Consider the following 18,604-nt stretch of genomic DNA (forward strand, 5'->3'; position numbering starts at 1 on the left):
ACAGGCATGTGCCCTACCTCATCTTCCCAGCCCTCTCCCCCAGCTTTGGACTGCAACATTCAGGCAAATTACTTAACCACTGTGCTAATGCAAATGCCTGTGATTGCGGTTACCTCTTGTGCTATCCCAGGAATTCAGGAAGATGAGGGTTTCACACCGAGCCTGGCACTGAAGGAGCTGCTGCTATTCTTAGGCCTCCTCGGCTGGGGCTTTGCTGCTAGTCCTGTGGTTTCCTGGTAACCAGGGATGCCATCAGCTGGGGCTTTGAGAACAGTTCCTTTCATGGTTTTTGCTTGCAAGAAGCATCAAGTTGTGCTGCTCCTGTTGGAACATAGGAGGCAGGGGGGACAAGGCTAGCTGGCGTTTGCCCCAGCTAGACGCCAGGAATAGGAGCCCAAAGCCAAGGTAGCAAACCCAGAAGCTGGAGAGAAAGTACAGTGGGGAGGGTTCTTGCCTTGCACACGCCTGGCTCAGGTTCCATCCCTGGCATCTCATATGGTCCCCTGAGCGTTAGGCAAGTCCTCAAAGCAAGTTGTCTTTGATCTGGACCCCCAGCCAGAGCCATGCCCCTTTCGTGGCTTTTTTCAGCTGCAGTGTTCTCTCTCCCAATTCCCACCCGCTCGCCCCTTCTCAGGCCATACTGCGTATGTATTCCAAGACCATTCTGGGGACCGGGGCGATAACACAGCAGGTAGGGCATTTACCTTGCACGCGACTGACCCAGGTTTGATTCCCAGCATCCCATATGGTCCCCTGAGCACTGCCAGGGGTAATTACTGAGTGCATGAGCCAGGAGTAACCCCTGAGCATCACCGGGTGTGACCCAAAAAGCAAAAACCCAGGACCGTTCTGGAGTTGCCTGCACCCCAGCTTGGGGTGTTGCTGCTGTTTGTTTTTGTTTTGGCTTTTTTGGTCACGCCCGGTGATGCTCAGGGGTTACTCCTGACTCTAGTCAGGAATCACTCCTGGCGTTGCTCAGGGGACCCGATGGGATGCTGGGTCTCGAACCTGGGTCATCCGCGTGCAAGGCAAACATCCTACCCACTGTGTTACCGCTCCAGCCCCTATTGTTGCTGTTCTATACGGGAGTGAAACAGTGGGGCAGTGTCAGTCTTGCTGGCCCTGCTATTCTGCCTTGTCCTCCAAGGCCAGCCCAGCACCCATCCTTTCACTGCTGAGGCCAAACAGCTCCTCTCATTTCCTAACTCTCTGCCTTCAGTCTCCATTCTTTCATTATCTGCTCTCCCCACATTGCCTCATGACCCTTTTATCTGTTCAAATCACTTTTCCATTACTTTCAGAGTCTTCCTGATGCCCAGAACCCCCCTACTTCCTGTGGGGTGCCACTATTCTAACAGCCTGTTTTCCTCACTAAGAAACCAAAGAAAACTTAGAAATAAAAATGCATGGAAATGAAATACTTAATGGCTTCAACGGCAGCTCACAGAAGCCTGGAGATTAAAAAGTCTGGAGCGATTGAAATGTTCAGGTTGGGGTGGGAGAGAGGATAGGCGTTTGCCTTACATGCGGCTGGTCTGGGTTGGATCCCCACCATCCTATATGGTCCCATATTGCTGCCACCTGTAACTCCTGAGTGCAGAGGCAGGAGGCAGGCCTGAGCCTAGCCGGTAGTGGCTTCAAATCAACAAGAACAACAACAAGCACCCCAATTAACTTGCCTGTGGCTGACCCTGGTTAGGTCCCTGACACAGCCAGGAGGGGACCAGGAGCACAGAGCTAGACATAGCCTCAAGGTGCCACTGAGTCTGGTCCAGCCCCCAGCCCCCAGCCCCCAGCCCCTCCACTCAAAATGAGATTGCAGCCAAGTGAGGAATTACCAAACTACAAAAATGCGTACCAAATTACAAAGCGGCTAACTCCAAGCAACGTGGCATGGAATACACTCCTGCTGACTCCTTAGGGTTTCCGTCTGAGGCTGAGCACAAGTCTTGTCTGCCTTTCCGCTTCTGGTTAGACTTCATTGGCCTTGGTTGTCTCTTGGAGTCCAGGAGGGTGCTCTCGAACCTAGGGCAACAGTATAGTGGGGAGGACATTGGCCTTGCGTGCGGCTGATTCAGGTTCCATCTTTGGCATCCCAGATGGTCCACCAAGCACCACCAGGAGTGAGTCTTGAGTGCAGAACTGGGAGTAGCCCCTGAGCACCACCAGGGATGGGCAAAAAACAAAACAAAACACTAGGAGAATACTCTCAAGTCCATTCTTAATTACCTGATGAAGTTAAAAGAAAAAAAAAAAGGCTTTCCCAGGATCCATGCACACCTGTGTTCATTGCCGCACCCAGTACAATAGCCAAGCTATGGAGCGACCCAACACTTGACTATGGATGATTGGACCAAGGATTGTGGAGCACTGTGCAGTTCGAGGAAAGAATGAAATCATGCCATCTGCTGCGACATTGTTGGCTGGAACTAGAGCACAGCACACCAAGTGAAGCCAGGCAGAAGGAGGTGGGAAGGAGGACGCCTCCCCAGCTGTGTCTGGGAACCCAGCGGCCATCTCAGCAACACTCAGCCGGGCAGAGCCAGGGCATGGCTGGGGCCACGAGGGCACCCTGGCAGTGTTTGGGGAACTTAGGTCCTAGAAGTCAAACTCAAGGCTTTGCCTGTGCCAGACATGCGCTATTATGCTTTAGTCTTGGAAACTGACTTTCTAAAACAGGGCTGGGGAAATTCTAGCCTGTGGGCTGTAGAAGGCCTGTGAAATCTTGTGGTGTGGCCCTGACACATGACAGGACAGATATGCCTGTGCCTGTCTGCATGATGTAGCACTGCAGCACTGTAGAACTGTCCTCCCGTTGTTCACCGATTCGCTCGAGCGGGCCCAGTAACGTCTCCATTGTGAGACTCGTTGTTACTGTGTTTGGCGTATCAAATACTTCACGGGGAGCTTGCCAGGCTTTCCCGTGCGGGCGAGATACTCTTGGTAGCTTGTCGGGCCCTCCGTATGACCTGCAAATAATGTGAAAATGTCTAGAGGCCTGAGAGATCACACAGTAGGGTCTTGTACGTGGCCAGCCTGGGCTCAATCCCTGGCATCCCCCATAAGATGCCCCAGTACTGCCAGAAATAATTCCTGAGTGCAGAGCCAGGAATAGTCCAGAGCACTGCCGTGTGTGTGTGTGTGTGTGTGTGTGTGTGTGTGTGTGTGTGTGCACGTGCGCAGGGGTGGGAGGGGGGGAATGTGATAAATATTTAAGTGGTTCTCAACAGAATAAAAGGTCCCCAGCCCTAATCAAGACACGTGTCCTTTTCCCTTTCAAGACCCTTCCTGTACATAATGTACACCACAGTGACTATACTTAATATGAGAGAGAGAGAGAGAGAGAGAGAGAGAGAGAGAGAGAGAGAATCAGACTTTCTGTCAATTATATACACTTCTGCTTACAGCTCACTGACCCCAACTTCATTACGTGACCACAACTAGCTTCTTAGCAATACTGGAAAATGTAGTCTTTATTGGGTTAATCATATTTCCAGTTAAAAGTTGAGGCTCCTCTCTATGGAAAATATTGTTAAGAGGCTTGTAAGTAAGAAAAACCCTATTAGGGAAAGCATCTTTCTGCTACATTAAGCGATTCTGACGTAACTAGTTTTCGGGGCTCTGGTATATATTTGTATTCCTCCAGTGATGGGAGAATGCTGTCTCATGAAGTTGGATTCTATCATTGAACAACACTTTTACTTTTTAGTTTTTTTGGTCACACCTGGCAATGTTCAGGGGTTACTCCTGGCTCTGCACTCAGGAATCACTCCTGAGATGAAATTCAAAATTGGGAGACCATATGAGATGCCGGGGATAGAACCCTGGTCAGCTACATGCAAGGCAAATGCGCTTCCCACTGTGCTCGGGCCCCAGCACTTTTATTCTTTGCTTGTTCATCACCTTATCCAATAGGCCTTCCTCATCAAGATCAATTCGTTTTCCTGCCTCCGGGCATGCACACACCGTCTGTTGATCCACTTTGCTCCCACACTCAGCATTCTCCACATGTGGCATCTGTGGCTGTGTCCCCAGGGCTAGTCTCCACCCTGAGCTTGCAGCAGATTCAGATTCGGCAGCTGTAGGATGGAGCTTTGTGCTTCTGCGTTTCCCACAAGTGAGCTGGTGCTGTGTCATTGGTCTTGAGGACCGCTGGACTTGTCTGTTGAGGTGACACTGTGCACATGTGTTCTGTAGATAGTTCTTGATTCAAATTAGTATTACTTGATGGCTTTGAGGGGAAACTGAGTTTTGTTGTTTTGTTTTGGGGTCATTCCCGGCGATGCTCAGGGGTTACTACTCCTGGCTCTGCACTCAGGAATTACTCCTAGCGGTGCTCAGGGGACCATATGGGATGTCATATGTGTGATCTCAACAGACAAGTCCAGTGGTCCTCAAGACCAATGAGACAGCACCAGCTCACTTGTGGGAAACGCAGAAGCACAAAGCTCTGGGATTCGAATGAGGGTCGGCCTCGTGCAAAGCAAACGCCCTACCCGCTGTGCTATCACTCCAGCCCCAGAAACAGAGTTTTGAATTATGAGTAATATTTGATTACTTTGAGGGGAAACTGAGTCAAATAAGTTTAAGTCATCGACATCTAGGACACATAACCAGACTAGAGGCAGATGGTCGTGATTTCTTTACCATACCAGCGTGGGGCCCTTTTATGGTGACTGCTGCAGAAGCTGCAGGAACAGGACACGAGGCCCCATGGCAGGAGGGTTACTGAATGCTCAGGATGGAACAGAGAGCATCAAGAACACAAGGGAAACAGCCAGACCAGTAGGGATGCTGTCAATGGGGGCAATCCTTTGATGGGCTTTTGGAGCAGAAACCAGCAAATGAATGAATAGATCCTGAGGCACAGGTGTGGGTTACTGTGTTGAGTAGCATAGAGTAGCCTGTAGCCAGACAGGTTGAGGATGCTTGCCTCGGGCACTGCTCACCCCCTTGGGACCGCATACTGCCAGGGGTCCCTCCTGGGCAGGACTGGGTGTGACCCAAATGTGCCAACACCCCCACACTAAAAAGTTTGCCGAGGATCTAAGATACAAGTAAGCTGAAAGGTCTAAGATGCACCTTACCTGGAGGCTGGACTCAGTGAAAGGAGATTCAAAGCTGTGCTTGTCCTTAGCCACAGCATATGCTCTCAAACCCTGGTAGGCAGGAGCCCAGGAGGTGGCCAGGAGGTGGCGGCGGCCCTGGGTCAGTGTCTGCAGAGGCCGGGCAGTAGGTGGCAGCAGAGTCCTGCTCCTGATGGGCGCCCGTGGCCGCGGCCGCTTGCAGCACTCCGCTATAGCGGCCATCAGGTGGCAGCAAGGCCAACGGGGAGCTCCTGAACTGAGTTTCCCTCCCAATAGTGGTTCTGTGGTCCTGGGCGTGTCTCATTTCCTGTGGGGCTTAGTTTTTCCATCTTTTTTTTTTTAATTTTCTTTCCCTTTTTTTGTCTTTGGACTGCACCTGGAGCCTCCCAGCTCTGCTCTCCCTGATGTGCTCAGACAACCATGGATCAGTCTGGGTGGCCACAGGGAAGACAAACACCTCAACCCTTAGCTTGTACTTTCCCTGCAGTGCCCTAGTTTCCACATCTTTGTTTGTTTGTTTGTTTTTTGTTTTTTGGGTCACACCCGGCGATGCTCAGGGGTTACTCCTTGTTTTGCACTCAGGAATCACTCCTGGCGGTGCTTGGGGGACCACATGGGATGCTGGGAATCGAGCCTGGGTTGGGCGCGTGCAAGGCAAAAGCCCTACCCACTGTGATATTGCTCCATCCCCTACTTTCCACATATTTACAGAAAAAAGATTGGATTTGTTTAGCCCCCAAGGACCCTGGCTGCTCAAATGCCATCTGAAGAAAGACATAGTCTCTAAAACTGCAAATACCCCTAAACCCTAAACCCTAAATCCTGGGTACTGTTTGTTCAGTCCCCCCTAAAATAAAAACTGCTAAGACCACCAAGAAGTAAAGACTCAGAAGGAGTCAGGATCAATAGGGATGTTCAAAGGAAATAGAATGCGAGCCATAAGACTGAGCCTAGTATACCATGTAAAAGAAAATCAGAGGCCAGAGTGATAGTACAGTGGGTAGAGCTTCTGCCTTGCATATGGCCAACCTGGGTTTGATCCCAGGCACCCCATAGTGTCTCCTTAGCACCTCCAAGAGTGATTCCTGAGTGCAGAGCCAGGAGTAATCCCTGAGTACCACCAGGTGTGAACAACGAAGGAAGGAAGGAAGGAAGGAAGGAAGGAAGGAAGGAAGGAAGGAAGGAAGGAGAAAATGAAAACCATAGGAGCAGTGAGCCAGAGAGTGTGTGTGCCTTCCATGTACTGGCTCAATCACTGGTTCAATCCCTGGCATTACTTATGGTCCCCAAACATCACCAGGACTGACCCCTGAGCACAGAGGCAGGAATAAGCTCTGTACACTACCAGATGTGGCCGAAAACCCCTTTTCCAGGGGTGGAAGCAGGTCCTCAGGTATGTGAGGACAGTGTTCTGGAAAGAGCCACATCTCTGGCCCCGTGCAGGTTCAAATTTTGTAGTGGTTTGGGGCTAAAGACATTGGTTAAGGCACTTGCCTTGCTTGTGGCCAACCCTGATTCAATTCCCAACCAAATATGATCCCCTGAGGGCTGGAGCGATAGTACCGTGGGTAGGGCATTTGCCTTGCATGCGGCCGACTGGGGTTTGATCCCCGGCATCTCATATGGTCCCCCGAACACCACACCCTGAACACATTCTTTAGTGCAGAGCCAGAAATAATCCCTGAGCATCACCAGGTGGACCCAAAAAGCAAAAAAAAAAAAAAAAAAAAAATCAAAACCCCAAAACAAATATGGTCCCTGAGCACTGCCAGGAGTGATCCCTGAACACAGAACCAGGAGTAAGCCTGAAGCACAGCAAGGTGTGTTCGAGTCACTCCCCCCCAACACCCCTCCCCCACATAACCCAACTTTTCTAGTAGCCATATTCTTATATATTGTTAACTCCCCTCCCCGCCCAGCAGCTCAGGGGCTACTCCCAGCACAGGGCTTGGGGTGGGGGGTCACTCCCAGAGCAATTCAGGAGACCGTGATATCAGGGTTTGAACCAGGACCTACGATCCGTGCTAGCCTTTAGAACCATCTCTCTAGCCCCAAGTATACCTACATTTTAATTTTATTTTTTAAATTTAGTCTGGCTTGTGGCCACATGTGGTGCTTTCTCTCTGCACCCAGAGGTTGCTCCTGGCAGTGCGTGGGGGAGGTGCCTTAACTCCTCTCTGGCCCCTTAACCTAGTATATCAAAAAATTAAATACATATTATATCATATATTATGGGCTGGAGCGATAGCACAGCGGTAGGGCGTTCGCCTTACAAGCGGCCAACATGGCCGACCCGAGTTCGATTCCTCTGCCCCTCTCGGAGAGCCCGGCAAGCTACCGAGAGTATTCGATATGCCAGACACAGTAACAACAAAGTCTCCAATGGAGACGTTACTGGGCCCGCTCGAGCAAATCGACGATCAACGGGAGGGCCTTTATCATATATTATATATTGGTTTTGGGGCCACCCCCAGTGCTCAGGGATGACTCCTGGCTCTGTGCTCAGGGATCACTCTTGGCTGGCTTGGGGGACCATATGGGATACCAGGGGTAAAACTCAGGTGGGCTGTGTCCAAAGCAAGCACCCTACCTGCTGTATTGCTCCAGCCCGCCACACACACCAAAAAGTGGGGGAGAGGCCACACCCAGTGGTGCTCAGGGGTTACTCTTGGCTCTTTGTTCAGGCTTCACTTCTGGCAGGCTTGGGTGGCCATATGGAATGTCGTGGACTGAATCTGGGTCAACAGCTTGCAAGGCAAATGCCCTACCAGCTATCCTATCGCTCCAGCCCAGAAAAAAAAAAAGGTGTTTTTTTTTTTAATCATAGTATATAAACCATATACAAAATTACTCTCGAGGTATTTTGCGTTCCCTTGTTTAGCAAGTCTTTGTTCTCCAGGAAAGGCTTTGTCTTGGACCGCCTTGTTACTTGAGCTCACCGCCTTTTGAGGACACTGGCTGTCCTGGCAGAGGGCACAGACTTACAATGTTATTTTATTTATTTTTTATTATTATTTTAAATTTTTATTTATTTATTTATTTTTGCTTTTTTTGGTTACATCCAGTGATGCACAAGGGTTACTCCTGGCTCATGCACTCAGGAATTACTCCTGGCAGTGCTCAGGGGACCATATAGGATGCTGGGCATTGAACCCGGGTTGACTGTGTGCAAGGCAAATGCCCTACCTGCTGTGCTATCACTCCAGTCCCCAGACTTACAATTTTAATAACAGATATTTGAGGTGAGCCTCTCTGGGTTCAGCCCCCAAACAAGCAAACAAGTTCTATTCTTGATTTTTTTTTTTCTTTTTGGAAGTAGTGTCGATCTTCCAAAAAGAAAAAAAAAATAGCTAAGAGGACGAAGAACCTCCAGCTCCGGGCACATCTCTTTGATTCCACTGTTCTTCCTGCATTAACATATGCCTCAGAGACCTGGGCCCTACGCAAACAGGATGAGAACGCTATTCAGGTCTCCCAAAGAAGAATAGAAAGAGCTATGCTTGGAATATCACGTTTCACTCAAATGAGAGAAAGAATCGGAGTTCTGACATCCATTGCCGATCAAGAATCAGGGACACTGTCTCATTTGCCAAGGTGTCGAAAATCAGATGGGCTGGTCATGTAATGAGATTTAAAGATGACCGCTGGACTAGAGCTGTTACCAACTGGATTCCACGGAATGTCAAAGTACCGCACGGCCACCCACCTACCAGATGGTCAGACTTCTTCGTCAAGATCATGAACGATCAGTTTGAGGCCCTTCATGTTCCAGGAGCGAACAGATGCCATTGGGCTACACTAGCACGCGACAGGGACAAATGGAGACGTTACCGGCGCCCGCTCGAGCAAATCGCCGACTAACGGGAAGTTAAGTGATTAAGTGATTGCTTTTTGGGTCACACCCGGCGATGCTCAGGGGTTCCTCCTCACTCTTCACTCAGGAATTACTTCTGGTGGTGCTTGGGAGACCATATGGGATGCTGGGGACCGAATCTGGGTCAACCGTGTGCAAGGCAAACGCCCTCCCCGCTGTGCTATCGCTCTGACCCCACAAGTTCTATCCTTGAGCAGAACAGAAGGCTGGTGAAAGGACCCTAAGCTGGAGTGAGGTCCCTTCCTCCCTTCTGCATCACGCTCCATTCATGGTGATGGTGATGACATGTTCTTCCAGCTGCTGCTCCCCCCTCACACTCACCTCCCCCCCCCACACACACACACAAACACACACTCTTCCTCCCAGGTTGGCTCCTCCTTCCCTCTCAGGCATTTCCCAGCCCAGTTCTCAGACCCACCTGAGCCTCTGCAGAGCCGGCAGCTGACAGTCCCCTTCTCTCATCTAGGGTACCCAGGACCGCACCTCTCCCCACCTTCCTTCACCTTGCTGGTCGCTTGCTTCTCCACACTTACCTGTCCCCTTCCCAAATTCTGAGGGTGCCCAGAGCTCCGCCCTCACCGTGCAGTTTTGAACTCTTCTTGAAGGACCCAACAGGTAGCACACTTTACCTTGCATGTGATTGACCCAGGTTCGATCCCCAGCATCCCCAGGAGTAATCCCTGAGTGCAGAGCCAGGAGTGCGGCCTGAGCACCCTTTGAAGTGTGGCCCCAAGGCAAAATAAACAAACAAACAATAATCATGTCTGTAGTGAAATTGTGTCCATTTACTCTTTTTAAGTCTCAACCTGGTACCTCGGGCCATCCCCTGGATGTCCATAAGGGGGCCTGGCAGAGAACACCAGCCCCCAAGTCTGTTCTTGCAGAAGGGGTGCCATGCATACCTCCGCAGCCCAACTTTTTTCACCTCGCTCTCCTGTGAGTCATCCCAGCCCTGCAACTCCCCCCGCTGCCGAGGCGAGGCCTCCCGTAGTCCACTTCTTGCTCCTGGCCCCCATGCTTCCCCCCCCCCCCCGCCCCTGCTCACACACAGATCTGAGAACATGAACCTGTCCGCCCCTGGCCAGTAGCCCCACACTACCCTGCTTCTGCAATGAATGCCACAAGGCAGGGCCGGGCGTGCCCAGGATTGTTTTTCTTCCTTCCTTCCTTCCTTCCTTTCTTTCTTTCTTTCTTTCTTTCTTTCTTTCTTTCTTTCTTCCTTCCTTCCTTCCTTCCTTCCTTCCTTCCTTTCTTTCTTCTTTCTTTCTTTCTTTTTTTCTTTTTTTCCCCTGCTTTTTGGATCACACCAGCGATGCACAGGGGTTACTCCTGGCTCATACACTCAGGAATTACTCCTGATGGTGCTCAGGGGACCATATGGGATGCTGGGAATCGAACCTGGGTTGGCAGCATACAAGGCAAACGCTCTGCCTGATGTGTTATTGCTCCAATCCCAGGGCTGTTTTTTCGACAACAGCCCAGACCACCTGCCCTTTGCTCATGGGCTCAGGCGCATTGTGCTCTTTTCTGTTCCTTCTGTTCCTGACAAAGCCAAGTCCCACCCCCATGGAGGGCAGGGCAGCGGCTCCTGGCTTAAGCACTGGCTTCTCTCCTCTCTGGGCAGACTCTTCCTCCTCCTCACTCCCATCCACTGCTGCACCCAGCGGCACCCGGCCACATGCTGGCCCTTGACCCCCAAACATGACTCCCCCCTAACCAGACCCTGGCTCTCAGCCCATGCGGGGCACCTGCAGATGCCCCCAGTCGTTCGTGCTGGCAAACAACTGGGCCCCTGGACCTTACTCAGACATACCAGCAGAGGTCATGTGTCCAGAGACCTCACCTGCTGCCCCAGGATGCCTGGCCTGGAGAGATGAGCCAGGAGTTCCAACTCCTGAATTGATTTGTAGAGCATCTAATCTTGGGCAAGGCAAACGCCCTCCTCACTCAGGTGTCCTTGTAAGACAGGAAAAAGAGCAACTGTTTCTCTCTCTCTCTCTCTCTCTCCCTCTTTTCTCTCTCTCCCTTTCTCTCTCTCTTTCTCCCTCTCTCTCTCCCTCTCTCTCTCCCTCTTTTTTCTCTCTCCCTTTCTCCCTATCTCTCTTTTTCTCTCTCTCTTTTCTCTCTCTTCCCCCTCTCTCCCCTATCCCCCCTCCCCCCTCTCTCTTTCTCTCTCTGTTTCTTGGTCACACCCAGCAGTGCTCAGGGTTTACTCCTGGCATTCAGGGATCACTCATGGTGGGCTCAGGGATTATATGGGTGCCACAGATCAAGACAGGGTCAGATGTGGGCAAGGCAATGCCCTCCCCACTGGACTCTCACTCTGGCCCTCATTCCAACACAAATTGTGAACCTGGGCAATAAAGGGATCCCACTGTCCCACTGCCAGTGCGACAATGAGAGGAATTATAGAGTTTTTTTTTTCTTTTCGAGAGGGGATTGCGTCTATCAGCTTTATTTTGGTGGTCTGAAAGTAAGCCTGCATAAATCAGTCATTGTTTTATTTACCATTTTTTTTTTTTGGCTTACGAGCCACACTCAGCAGTACTCAGGGCTTCCTCCTGGTTCTGTGCTCAAGGATCACTTCTGGGGGCGCTTGGGGGGACCATATGTGGTGCTAGGGATCAAATCCCGGTTGCCCATACACCTTACCTGCTGGACTGTATTTCCGGCCTAGTCATTTTTAAAAATAATGATATCAGGGCTCAAACTTTCCCAGATGCAAGGCAGGTGCTATCCTGCTAAACTATCTCTCCAGCTGCAACAGGAGCAAGCCCAGTTCTTGTCCAGTAGGAAACGCAAGTGGTGCCCAATTGTCTTTAATTTTTTTCCGAGTCATTTATTAGGAAAAATTCCAAACATACAGAAAAGTGCATCATTTATATAACTACTACCTAGATTCAACTCTTGTCAGTCTTGTCTTTCCTTCTATTATCTCTCCATCTATAATCATTTTCTCTCAACCATTTGGAAGTAGGTTATAAACATCATGTCATATCACCTCAAAGTACCTCATTCAGCCTTCAGCTCCTAAAAAGAAAACTATCTTCCTAACAGGCTAAAATTACATTATCATGCCTAAGAAAAGCAATAATAATTCCTAAAAATCATCTAAATTTATCCAGTTTCTCAAAAATATCTCTCACCGTTCTTTTCCAATCAAAACCTTCTCAAGATTTATAAACTGCATTGGAATATTATGTTTCTTTAGTTTTTAAATTCCCCTCCTCTTATTGATTTTTATCAGTGTCTAATATTCTGTCATTTTGGGGAGGCTTACCCCTTCCAATGTATAGAGAATTCCCCACTTCCACCACAAAACTTTGAGAAACTTCTCACCAACAAAAAACATCTCTACCTCCTACCCACCCACCTCTCTGTCTGGTTATCTCTAGTTTTCACTGAGTCTAGGAGTTAGGTCAGGTATTTTGGGGGCGGAGTGGGTGGGGTATTGGTATTGGATCACACACAGTGGTCCCCAGGGGGCTGCTCTTGACTTGGTGCTGGGAGCTCACTCCGGGTTCCCCATCCAGTCTGGGGAAATTCCTGCAAAAGCATGTCCTCAGCCCTCTGAGCATCATCCTGGCCCTTAGGTGGAGTTTAATCTGATAAAACAAAGAACTATCTTCTCTCACAGCCACCCACCTCCCCTCCACACCCCTTTTTGTCCCCTCTCCATGATACCGATTCTCTGAAAGTCTAGTCTTGGTGTCTTTGGATTTGTTTGGCTGCTTCTTCAGCATTTATGTATGTATCTACATATATATATATATATATGCATATATATACATATATATATATGTATGTATGTTTTGGGGTCACATCTGGTGATGCCCAGGGGTTACTCCTGGTCCTGCACTCAGGAATTACTCCTGGAGGTAATTGGACCATATAGGGTGCTGGGGATCAAACCCTGGTCATCTGCATGCAAGGAAAGTGCCCGTCCCACTCTACTATCACGCTCATCATTTATTTAGCATGTTTTTCTATCCCCTGTGTTATTCTTTTTTGTGTATATCTTTTTGGACCACATCTGTTGATGCTCAGGGGTTACTCCTGGCTCATGCACTCAGGTATTACTCCTGGGGGTTCTTGGGGGATGATATGGGATGGCGGAATCACACCCAGGTCAGCGGCATGTAAGGCAAATGCCCTCCGTGCTGTATGATAGCTCCAGCTGCCAGCCCTGTGCTATTCTTTTTTTAATTTTTTTGGCTTTTTGGGTCATACCCAGTGATGCACAGGGGTTACTCCTGGCTCTGCACTCAGGAATCACCCCTGGCAGTGCTCAGGGGACCATATGGGATGCTGGGAATTGAACCCGGGTTGGCTGTGTGCAAGGCAAATGCCCTACCCGCTGTGCTATTGCTCCAACCCCCGCCCCCCACCCCCGTGATATTCTTAATGAGAATTTTGGTCTAAAGGAAGGTTCATGTCAATGATTTTGTTTTTGTTTCTGGGTCACACCCAACAGTGTTCAGGGGATACTCCTGGCTCAGTGCTCAGGGGTCACTCCTGCAGTGCAAGGGAACCATGGGGTGCCAGGGAAAACCCCGGATCTCCTGACTTCAAGGCTTGCATGCCAGCCTGTGAGCGCTTTCTTTAGCCCTCATTCTGCTTTCTTTTACGTTAATTAGCTTGAATTCTTCAATAAGAAGAGTTTTTCTTCAACCACTGGGACTGAACTGTAAACAGGGTGAATTTTTTTGGGGGGGGACACACCCGGCAATGCACAAGAGGTTACTCCTGGCCCTGCACTCAGGAATCATTCCTGGCAGTGCTCAGGGGACCATATGGGATGCTGGGAATCGAACTCGGGTCGGCCGTGTACAAGGCAAATGCCCTATCCACCGTGCTATCGCTCCAGCCCCAGGGTGAATTATTTTGATACTGGGATTATCCCACATCAGGGCGGCAAGAAACCCTTTAAATTGGCTCTAGAGTCATTTTGACAAGACTTAGTGATTTTTCTTCTGTATTTGACGTGTGATGATTGGTTGGCATTTTAAATATCCTGCATCAAATTTCATCCCCCACACAAGTGACTTCCTGTATTTCCATGTCCCTGGTTGCTATTAAACCCTGATTGTTATTAAACCAGGGCTGGAGCAATAGCACAGCAGGTAGGGCATTTGCCTTGCATGCGGCCAACTGGGCCAACCCGGGCTTGATTCCTCTGCCTCTCTCAGAGAGCCCAGCAAGCTACTGAGAGTACCTCACCCACACGGCAAAACCTGGCAAGCTACCCGTGACTTATTCGATGTGCCAAACACAGTAACAAGAAGTCTTACAATGGAGACATTACTGGGCCCACTCAAGCAAATCGATGAACAATGGGAGGACAGTGCTACAGTGCTACAATGCTTTTAAACCAGAGAGATAATACAGAGGGTTGGGCACTTGCCTTGTATGCAGCCAACATGGGTTTAAATCCTGCACCACATACGGCGGAGAGCCAGGAGTGACCCTGAGCATCCCAAAAACAAAAATGAGAGAGAGAGAGAGAGAGAGAGAGAGAGAGAGAGAGAGAGAGAGAGAGAGAGAGAGAGAGAAACACAACCAAATAAAAATACCCTCGACACAAAATCCCCTGCTCTGCCTCTGAAGATGCTTTGGTGGAGTACTCAGGAGAGCCCGGGACCATTTTGTGAATTCAGTGAATGATGCTTCTTGCTGCTAAAGTTTGTCTCACCCCTGTATGGTGCTCATTGCCATGGATACTTGATATGATTAATGATTCAATTGTCAAGACAAGGTAAAAGCGAGGTCAAGTTAATTGCACTAATTGTTTCTCTTTTTTTTTTCTTCTCCTTTTTTTTTTTTAAAAATAGGACCTAACTCGGCCTCACACATGCTAGGCATGTGTGAGCTATCTCCCAGCCCACCAACTGTTTCTCTAGCAATTACTCCAACCCAGAGTCCTGGGGAGGGCACAGTTCCTCTGAGTTCAGTCATCAGCATGTTATGAGTTTCTTCTTTCCTGTTAATACTGTTTCTATGATGCAAAGGAAAAACTAAAAAAATATAGTGGTGGTACAGCCGTTAAGGTGTTTGTCTTGCACTCTGCGTGGAAGAAAAAGGAGGAGGAGGAGGAGGAGGAGGAGGAGGAGGAGGAGGAGGAGGAGGAGGACGAAGAAAATGTCTCTGGCTCCATTTTGCACTCATTGTGGAAGAAAGAGGGAGAGAAAGAGGAGGAGTAGGAGGAAGAGGAGGAGGAGAAAAATGTGTCTGACTCCATTATAATTTTCCCTGGATACGCCACGTTTTGGACCTTGGTCTCCAAGCATTTCTGCTCCACACCTATGTAGCACTGTGGTGGCCTCCTCCATGACCCTGTGATTTCACTGAGTGACTAAACTCCCGTCCCCTCAATCAACGATTGTTATTTTGCACATGGACAATGGGGGACCCAGTTTAGGCAGCTGCTGCCCTCTTTCCTCAGTCCCTCTGTCCCCTTCCTCATGCGGCTGGTCTAGGGGCACTGGGCAGTGGACACTGTGTCTGCCCAGGGCTTCCTCTAGACTGTGCTCAGGGAATCACTCTGGGGACCACTGAGGTGGCAGGCAAGGCAAGCACCCTAACCACCACGCTATCTCTCTGACCCCACATTTGGGGACCCTTTCTGTCTCAGGCGCCCCTGCCTGACTTCCATCCCCCATAAGCAGGGATGGTCAAGTCTCGGCACAGTGTCTTCCAAGGCGGGATGCTGGTGGGCAGACTGCAGGTGGGAGATGTGTGTGTGTGTGTGTGTGTGTGTGTGTGTGTGTGTGTGTGTGTTTGCTTTTTGGGTGATATCTGGTGGTGCTCAGGGGTTACTCCTGGCTCTGCACTCAGGAATTACTCCTGACAGTGCTCAGGGCACCATATGGGATGCTGGGAATTGAACCTGGGTTGGCCACGTGCAAGGCAAACGCCCTACCCGCTGTGCTATCATCCCAGTCCCCCAAGCAGGAGGTTTGACCCTTAGCTTTATGTCGCATCAAACCTTCGCTTTACTTTGTACACGGACAATGGTCAGGGACCATAAGGCAATGGCAGCTCAAGTCTCACATGGCTGAATTCTCAGAACTGCATAAAAGTTATAAAAGAGCTTAGTTAAACAATTAATACCTAAAAAAATCCTAAGTAGCAGTTCCTCTTTCACTTCACTTTAAACATTTTTAGCCAATTTCTTTGGTATTTACCTTCCTATCTCTCAAGGATATCGTTACTTCCCGATTTTTTTATATATATTGAAACATTGTCTCTCTTTTGTTTAAATATAGTGCCAGGTTATATGCAAAGTCTCACACATTCAAGGTATAAGCTTTACCACTGAGCTAGCTGCACCCCACCCTTGATTTAAAAATTGTTTAAAAAGTTATTTTACATGGGGGGGGGGTGGCTGGAATGACAGCACCATGGGCAAGGCTGTTCCCTGAGCACGGCCAGGAGTGACTCCTGAGTGCAGAGCCAGGAGTAAGCCCTGACCATTGCTAGGTGTGGCCCCCAAACAAACAAACAAGCAAATAAAGAAGTCATTTTATGTTTTTGCTAGTTGTGGGCTGCTTGGGGTTGGCTGCCAGTGCCACTCTGGGTTGTATGTAGTACAGGGACTGCAGCCCTGGGGCTCCTACACGCAAGGCGCGTGCTCCTGCCCTTGAGACCCCCGTCCCCACCCCTCCTGTTTCAGTCCCACCTTTCCTCCCTGCAGATGCTCAATAACCTGTTCTGAGTCTCTTCTGCATGAAAGGGCTTTCGAGCTGTGGGATTAGAATTCAGGGTTCTGGGGCTGCCACGGCCCTGCTTCCCCCCACCCCACTCTCCGTGGCTGCCTCCCCCCCTGCTCTCCTCCTGTGGCTGCTTCCCCCTTGCTCTCCCGTGACTGCTTCCCCCCTGCTCTCCTGTGGCTGCTTCCCCCTTGCTCTCCTCCTGTGGCTGCTTCACCCCTGCTCTCTCGTGGCTGTTTCCCCCCTGCTCTCCTGTGGCTGCTTCCCCCCTGCTCTCCTCCTGTGGCTGCTTCCCCCCTGCTCTCCCGTGGCTGCCTCCCCCCTGCTCTCCTCCTGTGGCTGCTTCCCCCCTACTTCTTGTGACTGCTTCCCTGCTTCCTCTCCTGTGGCTGCTTCCCCCCTACTCTCCCGTGGCTGCCTCCCCCCCTGCTCTCCTGTGGCTGCTTCCCCCCTGCTTCTTGTGGCTGCTTCCCTGCTTCCTCTCCTGTGGCTGCTTTCCCCCTGCTCTCCTCCTGTGGCTGCTTCCCCCCTGCTCTCTTCCTGTGGCTGCTTCCCCCCCTACTCTCCTGTGGCTGCTTCCCCCCTGCTCTCCTGTGGCTGCTTTCCCTGCCCCCCACGCCACTCTCCTGAGGCTGCTTCTGCTCCTGAACCCAGACTACTCCTGGGAAGAGCCCAGCAGCTGCACAGATGAGAAAGGGCAGAGTCCGTGGACGCACCGTCAGGTCCTGCAGTTGATGACGAGGTTGGGGTGGCCCGGCAAAGCAGGAGTCAGTGTGTCTGGGGCAGGTGCCCCATAAACTCTTTGCCCCTTTGAAGTCGTTTGGTTGTTGTGGTTTGTGGTGCTGGGTATTGGACGCAGGAATGCAGGAGTCCAAGGCAAAGGCTCTCCCACCAAACCAGGTCCCAGGTCCCTGATTGAGTTGTGATCTCTTTTTAATTTGGACATTAGCACTTTATTGGATATACTCTCTGCAACAATTTTTCCTTCTTTCTTCTTCCTTCTCCCCCCCCCCCCCCCCACACACACACTCCTTCTACTACTCTCCCTCTCCCTTCTCCTCCTATTTTTTGGCCATACCTGACTATGCTTAAGAATCATTCTGGGGCTGGAGCTATAGTCCAGTGGGGAGGGTGTTTGTCTTGCACACAGCTGACCAGGGTTCAATCCCCAGCATCCCATGTGGTCCCCTGAGCATTTCCAGGAATAATTAGTAATTTCTGAGTACAGAGCCAGGAGTCACCCCCTGAGCATAACGAGGTGTGACCCAAGAAGAAAAAAAAAAAGCAAAAAGAAGTAAGAAAGAAAGTAGACAAAATAAAAGGGAAAAAAAAAGAGTTATTCCTGGTTCTGTACTCAGAGTAACTATGGCAATGCTCAGAGGCCAGGAATTGAAACAGAGTTGACCACATACAAGGCTTAATGCTTGTAATCTCTCTGGCCCTTCACTGAATCTTTTTTCTTCTTTGTTTTTTTTTTTTTTTGGCTTTTTGGGTCACACTTGGTAATGCATAGGGGTTACTTCTGGCTCTGAACTCAGAAATCACTCCTGGCAGTGCTCAGGGGACCATATGGGTTGCCGGGAATTGAACCCAGGTCAGCCACATACAAGGCAAACGCCCTACCCGCTGTACTATCACTCCAGCCCCCTTCACTGAATCTTAAAGCCAGTCTTTCACTGGTGATTTAGCTCAGTGGTCAAATGTTTGCCTTGCACATTTACGAGGCCTTGGATTCGATCCCCAGCACCACAAGGCCCCCTACCACAGACATGTGCGGACCCCCCCATACCTCCTCCCCCTACAAATCAAAGTTTGGGCCAGAGTGGCCTAGTGGGTAGAGTACTTACTTTGCATAGAGACAATCCAGATTTGACCCCCAGAATCCCATATGGTTCGCCAATCAATGCCAGGTGAGCACAGAACCACAAGTAAGC

The sequence above is a fragment of the Sorex fumeus genome, unplaced genomic scaffold, assembly GCF_029834395.1.
Source record: "Sorex fumeus unplaced genomic scaffold, SorFum_2.1 ptg000051l, whole genome shotgun sequence".
In the NCBI taxonomy this organism is placed as follows: Eukaryota; Metazoa; Chordata; class Mammalia; order Eulipotyphla; family Soricidae; genus Sorex; species Sorex fumeus.